We start from the raw sequence: 7,334 nt of genomic DNA on the forward strand, positions 1-7,334 counted from the left end.
AGGTGGATGAGATTGCCCTGATTGGGAAGTCCACTGTTGAGAGGTGCTTTGGTACCCTTCAAGCCCGGTGGGCTATTATCAGGGGCACGACACGTCTATTTGACGAGGAGGTGCTTAGGAGTATAATGATGACTTGTATCATCCTCCATAACATGATTGTGGAAGATGAATATGATTACGATGCTGATGAAGTCTATGAACCAAATCCCATGGACACGGCCCTAACACGAATTTATGAAAAACCAGTGGGGCCAAATGGGGAACCAGTGCAGCATGAACCGTTGGTTAGAGACGGTAGTTTCATGCCCCGTATGATTGATCGCTACACGGAGATGCAATCGTCGTATATTCATGAACACCGTCAAGTTGACTTGATGGATTATTTATGGGCGGTGAAAGGCAATGAAGGTGAATGAAGTGAAGTGAAGATGTTTTTTTAATTTATTATGTTTATGTTGTATTTTTAGTTATGCTTTGTTTTTTTTATGCTTTATTTTTTCTAGTTGTGGGTTGTTTATTTTTTATGCTTTGGTTGTGGGTTTTTTTATTTTTTATGCTTTAGTTGTGGTTTATTTATTTTTTATGCTTTGGTTGTGGTTTGTTTTTTTTTTTTTTTTTATGCTTTGGTCGTGGTTTGTTTTTTATGTATGGAATGTTTTGAATAAAAAGGATTTTTGTTAAATATTTTCTTTATTCACTAAAAGAAAAGCAATACAACTAATAAAATAAAATACATGAATTAAACAAAACAAAAAATACAATGAAATCAAAGGCAAGTAAACTAAGACAAGAAAGGCAAGCAAACTATTTTAATGGTTTTCATCATTTAACCAATCCGTGTTGCTAGGTCCATCGTCACGAAAAAGTCTTCGTCTCATAACATCCCTTCGTTCTAGCTTCCAAAATTGTTTTGTTTCAGGAGACATATGGCTTGTATCCATGGCCATGGTTTCCCGATCTTTTTTTTCAATGCTTTGTTCGCGTACATACTCCCTTTCTTTTGCATATTCTAGTTGAATAGCCATATCGTGCTCTTGTTGTTTCAAGTCCATTTCAATTCTCATGGCTTGGTGCTTTGAAAGTTCCTCCAAAAATTTAGATGCATTCTTGCTAGAATTACTCCCTCTCTTTGCCTTCGCCGCCTTCCTCCCAATAGGCCTTGACTTCTTTTCAATGGGTGAGTCTTGACTCATCGGGGAATCCATAGGTGAATCCGATGCCGGCTTCTCATGAAGTGGAGTCTCGTTCAAGACTACCGTCAGACCGGTTGGAATAATTTGGAATCTCTAGTCTTCACCACCTCCCAACAATGGGTATAGTTGAAACTTTTTTTCCCTTGTCCAGTAGCACCAAACCACATTTGTGCTTGCATAATCTATAAAAAAAAAAATTAAATGGAAATGCAAGAAACTTTAAAAAATATTGGCAATGCAACATGTAAAAAAAAAAAAAAAAAACTAATGCAAATTCAATAAATTTAAAAAAAAATGCAACATGTATAAAAAAAAAACTAGAGACATATTAACAAAATATATAAATTGCAAGAAACATATAAATAAAAATTAATATGACATAGAAATTAATAGAACGAAAATGACAAATAATTTACCTCATTGCTAAGGTTTTCTCCGCTTCGATGGTTGTCCATCGCTTTTGCTAAGGCATTTCTCCATTTCGCCAACTCTTTATTAAGAATTTTCCACATACTGGATAATGTCATTTCTGCACGTGTAGAACCAATTGCCCTTTCACAAAATGCTTGATGAATTTTTTTCCACATATGAGAAAATTTAATCTCATTGCCCGTTACGGGACAATGACTAACTTGGACCCAAGCCTCACACAAGCTAACATCTTCCAGTAAGACACGTCTACCGGGAAGCGGGTGGTTGCTGACGATCTGGTACCAATTGGTGATGCTCAACATAATAGTTTGCAAACTTCTTGTTGTTTGTGCCATTGTAACTCTTGTATGATAATAGGAATATAGGGATCCTTAGAGGTTTTTTGTAATTTTATTTCTCGTTTTCATAAAAGAAACCACTTTAGAGTAACCCACTTTGCTGTATTAACCAATGTTTTAGATCTCATTTAGCTCCTACCGTCAAATTCATCAAAAAGTCTATTACAAATGCTCTTGTGGCACAAATGGCCCTACCGTATCGGTGAAATGTATGCCACATAATTGTCATGTGTAGAAAAAACATTTGAAAAATTAACTTAAAACTAAAAATTGAAGTAAAAAATAAAAAACCCACGACCCATCCACCGAACCTCAACAATCACCACAACCACCCCATCCTAGTGATGGCAATCCCCTATTCTCTGCACAGTAGTCGAGCTGGAGATAGAGCAACCCCCAGTTTTTCTGAATGGTGAATTTTTGGGTGAACATTTATGGTGTCTCATCTTGGTTGCTTGATTGGTCAAAATTTTCATATATTCTTGCATTGCTCAAATGAATGTTCACACACTATTCACTTTAGTTGTTCCTAGCACTCAGGATGCCTAAATTGACGAATCCTTATAAGTGCCTACGTTGTCACATAGTTTTCTTCTAGGTGTGTAGGTTTTGACATTCATCTGTTGTGAATCTGTGGTTAGATTGCATGTTCATGGGTCTATGCCTAGGTGTGGACTAGTCATACTGTTACTAAGATTATCTAGTCATTTGTGTCATAGATCTGTCCGATTAGAGTTTTGATTTACCCAATTCACCTAAGTGCCAATTTCACTATTGCTAGTTAACATTGGATGATGGAACTTATTATGTTAACAAAATCACAAGTGATATCAGTTTATTCTTTGAACTCATTTCAATGTCTTAAATATGTATTTAAATTTCTTCATGGAAGTTGCCATGTCTTATGCTAGACACTGAATCTGTATCCTATATCTAGTAAGCGTATATTACCTGCTCATATTGATCTACCTGATTGGGTAGCTGATGTAACTTTTAGTTCAAACGCCTAAAATTTGAGTAGATATAGTGCTTCATCTTTTTTGACATAAATGGAAATTAATTGTTGCATTGTGTTCGTCAATTAGGTTTTTGTGTGTTCCTTTGGAAATTGGTACTTAGGTGACGAGAAGTAAATTTTATGACACTTAAACAAAATGCAACAATCTTCACACACTTTAGATCTTGATCAAAAAAACACTTATGACTAGTCAACTACTAGTCATGAACAGCCACAATCAAGAATACACACAGAGCATGCCACAATGTACTTGCAACCCTAGAAGATTACTAGTGACAACCTAGGCACTCAGAAGGACCCGTCAATCTAGGCATCCCCTGCGCTAGCAACAACTATAGTGAAAGTGTGTGAAATCATCATAATCAAGTAAACACCAAACAACAGATAATGATGACTAGTCAACTATAAGGACACAAACCCAGAACTCATACAATGACGAGTCGACCACTAAGAACACAAACCCAGAATTCATACGATGACTAGTCAACCACAATTCATACGATGACTAGTCAACCTCCAAGAACACAAACCCAGAATAATTATAGAGATTCAATCAGCAATTGTTCACCCAGAAACCCACCATTGGGAAAAACTAGGGGTTATCAATCGACCAGGTAATCCACTAAGTAGAAAAGATTCTTACAAAGGAACACAAGCAAGCTCAAAAAAAACCTAGATCTATTTAGGAAGATGTCCTATACCTCCTTTGTGCAATCTTCTTCTCCAACTTAGCAAAGCTTGAAGCTCAGTTCTTCATGGTGATGGCAGCTCCTTCTCCAGCTCATTCATCCCATGGCACCATCTTGCAAGCTCTAACTCAGATAGAAACCAAAATTTGGATTCAAAGGAGAATGACAAATTTCTTCAAGAAACCATACTCTTGAAGAAATCAATCTTGAATCTGACGTAGATATATATGAGAGAGTGTTTGATCTAGCATGATGAGGTTTTCGTATTTCAAATGCAGTTTTCAAAAAGAAACATTTTGGAAAACTCAAAGATGAAAATATGAAGGTTACACTTGAGGAAGAAGAAAAAGTTTATAGAGAAACTTTCCAAAACTTGCCTCCAAAAGTGACGACTGCCAAATGAGGAATCCTTTGGCCTTTACACCCAAAAATTCCTTAGGTTAGAATCGACACATGGCAGCAAAGAGAGAAAGGAGAATATGATAAAATAGTTGGTTATCCAGCTGGAAATTCTACAAAGCAAGGATGACTAGTCATACGAGAAACAGATGACTAGTCATCATTTTATGAAATCAACTTAATGCAATGTGATGCAATGCATAATTTACCTTTGTCAATTTGCTTGAACTTCCGTAGGATAGTTGTTAGTTAAGAACACCTAGAGAAGCTATTCTTAATCTAAACTTGAGCTTGATAAAAACAATAAAAATGCAATTATAAAATTGTCAAGAGAAGCCAAAAGAAAAACTCAAAATGCATACATTAACACCTTTTGGTCACTTTTATGATTTTTTTTAATATGGAAAATTTATTGATTATTGGAATTTTCTGGTGCTGACTCCAAATGCCTTTGAAGTCAATAGTTTAATGGACAATTCAATAGTTTACCTTTGAAGTCAAAGGCATTGACCATGGGATATTTGCCAAATATGCAGTTTCTTTTGGTTTTGATTAACTTTCTGCCAATTATCCATATCTCTAAAGTTTGTAACTTTACACCAAAATAATTAATTATATTCATATTTGGAGTTGTGGTTTGTATGAGAATGACTTTTGATGAAATTTTCGAAAATAAATATATGAATATGTTTGAAAGCTTACGCAACACCAATTGGAACAGTCCACTAGTGAAAAGCAATGTACGCAAAGCATACAGACGATGTCGTCTATGACCCCATGAATCACAGTACAAACAAAGACACGACAGTAAACTGCCATCTAAGATCCATCTAGACAACAGATAATAACTGAATTCACCTTCTAGATTTTAACTAGACAAAGAAAATAGTATGTTTCGGTCCATTTAAACTCACATGGAGGATCGTTTTGTACTCTAGAATCGTGATCTGATAAACGATTAACAGATGACGGCGATAAACTGTCATATGACGCCTTGTAACTAACGGCATACATTGTTGTCTATGACTTTTTTTGTTCTAGTAAGTGTTGAACTAGAGGAACTGTAGCTTTTTAATTAATTTGGGATATCAAACGATACAAGTACATATAATGTGCCTTAGCTTTTAGCAAATACATAAGCACTGCACGTGGTTTTATTAATAACATTCCGACATTAAAGATTTCTTTTTTTCTTTTTTTTTCTTTTTGAAATGACATTAAAGAAACAATAGATTTAAGGTTGAATGCTGAATTATGAATTGCATCCCTTGCAAGCTGATCTTTCTTTCAACATCTTAAGGCCAGCATACCTGCCCAAAAATTCAAGGGAAAAACAACGGCAACATATCAGAGTTTCATTCAAATAGATGGTTAGATAATTTCTTGCGGTTGTATTTAAGTGTACAGAGCATACCTGCCTAAGATCATGAGGGTGGCTTGAGGATTGGTCCCTGGTGACAAATTAAATGTAGAGCCATCAACAACACGTAATGCATTGATTCCCATGACTCGCAAATCTCCATCCACCACCTTTCCCATTAGGCATCCCCCATGATAGTGCCAAAATGTGGCTGTGGTTTCTCGACAAAATCTTTCAAAGGATGCGTTATCTGTTTGGTTCATTGGTACAGGTAGTCCAAAAGAGTTGAAACCTTCTACAGCCGGCAAATCTTGAGTCTTAAATGGTTTCAATGAGTTTTTTCTTAATAAATGGCCAATCTTCCTTGTGCCACTAACACAGCGAGCAAGGTCCAGCGGATGTGCAATGCATAGTAGTTGAAGCGGACATTAGACCAACTTTGACATCATGATTGCAATGTAAGAGAACCATAGGACGAGGGTCCTGGAAATTTGCCTACAATATGTCCGAAAGTTGAATCTATTTTTATGCGAACAGATGGATGAGGAAAAAGACTAAAGGGCGTGGAAGAAAATGGCGGGCCGGCGAGAGTCTCTACGTAGAAATCCTTTGTGATACTAACAGTCTGTCCACCAGAGGGAACCAGTGGAGATGGGGGCAAAATTGTAATGTAATAGCGAGGATTATCACGCATAGACTGCCCAATGTTAGGCTCATGGTGAACAACTGGGATTTTGATAGATGAAAGGTAGGACTTTGGGCCAACACCACTAAGTAGCAGAGGTTGAGGGCTTCCAATTGTCCCGGCACTCAATATAACTTCTCCCTTTCCACGCACAAATGCCTTAAGGAGATATTGATTTACCATGATCAGATGGAGTGGCGAATGAGTGAACCTCAGTCTGAGGATAGAAGACAGACAGGTAGAAAAGATAATAATAATATAACACTATTTCTTGACTTTTCCATGTTTTTGTAGCCAGACAGACCTTTTTTCTCCTAAAAAACAAAAATAAAAAACAGTTTTGTGATACAACAAATTAATACAATGCAGCGGTGTGACAATCCGATTTTAATCGGTGCTGTTTTGTCAAATTGGATTAGATATATAATTTTCAAAACAAGCATGATTGGATTGGATGGCGGATTTTCTTGTGAGAATTCCAATCGAATCCATACAAATTCAATCAAATCTAGTTAGTTTCATCTTTTCTTTTTTTTTTTTTTCTCTCTCTTGCTGGTATTTGGAACTCAAAAAGTTAAGAAACATTTTCAGTGATATGAAATGTTGAATATATTATAGAATCAATTCTCTTTGCATTTAAATTGTCTTATACATTTACGTTTAGTCATGCCCTAGAGTAGAAATTCCGAACCCAGTGCGTGGAAATAAAAAAGTAAAATAAAGAAAAACACTTAAATAGCTTTTCTCTCTTATGAAAATAACTCTAAAATCTTACAAGTGTGTCTTAAATAAATAAAGTTCTATCCCTCTCATCTAATTCAACCTTAGCTAGTTTAGTTGTTGTGTTGCCCACTAATACATCTAAAAATAATAATTAAAAAAAAATGAGGGATGAGCAAACCAGAGCCCAGTCATGAGTAGATTGTGTAATGTGTCAGTCCAGCAATGTCAATTGATGATAGAGAAAACTTTATTTCAAAATGTAAGTTATGATTTACCTTAGATCAAATTAATTTATATGGCCACGATCTTCTCAGGCACAATGGCATGGAATTTGCACAAATCTTCGAGGCCTTCTTACACAGAAGTGGAGTTTAAAACACAGAAATGGAGTTTAAATCACAGAAATGGAGTTTTCTTTTGATATCAAGGACTCTGAGTCCTTCTTTTATCCATGGCTACAACTTAGGCACATTCGAAGATGTGGCCGGTGCCTAAAT

General features: G+C 35.9%; 1 pseudogene; it reads right to left on the reverse strand.

Annotated features, from left to right (window-relative positions):
* LOC109949710 lies at positions 5,322-6,297 on the reverse strand (annotated as a pseudogene).

This window comes from Prunus persica, chromosome G1 (genome assembly GCF_000346465.2).
Source record: "Prunus persica cultivar Lovell chromosome G1, Prunus_persica_NCBIv2, whole genome shotgun sequence".
NCBI classification, from domain to species: Eukaryota; Viridiplantae; Streptophyta; class Magnoliopsida; order Rosales; family Rosaceae; genus Prunus; species Prunus persica.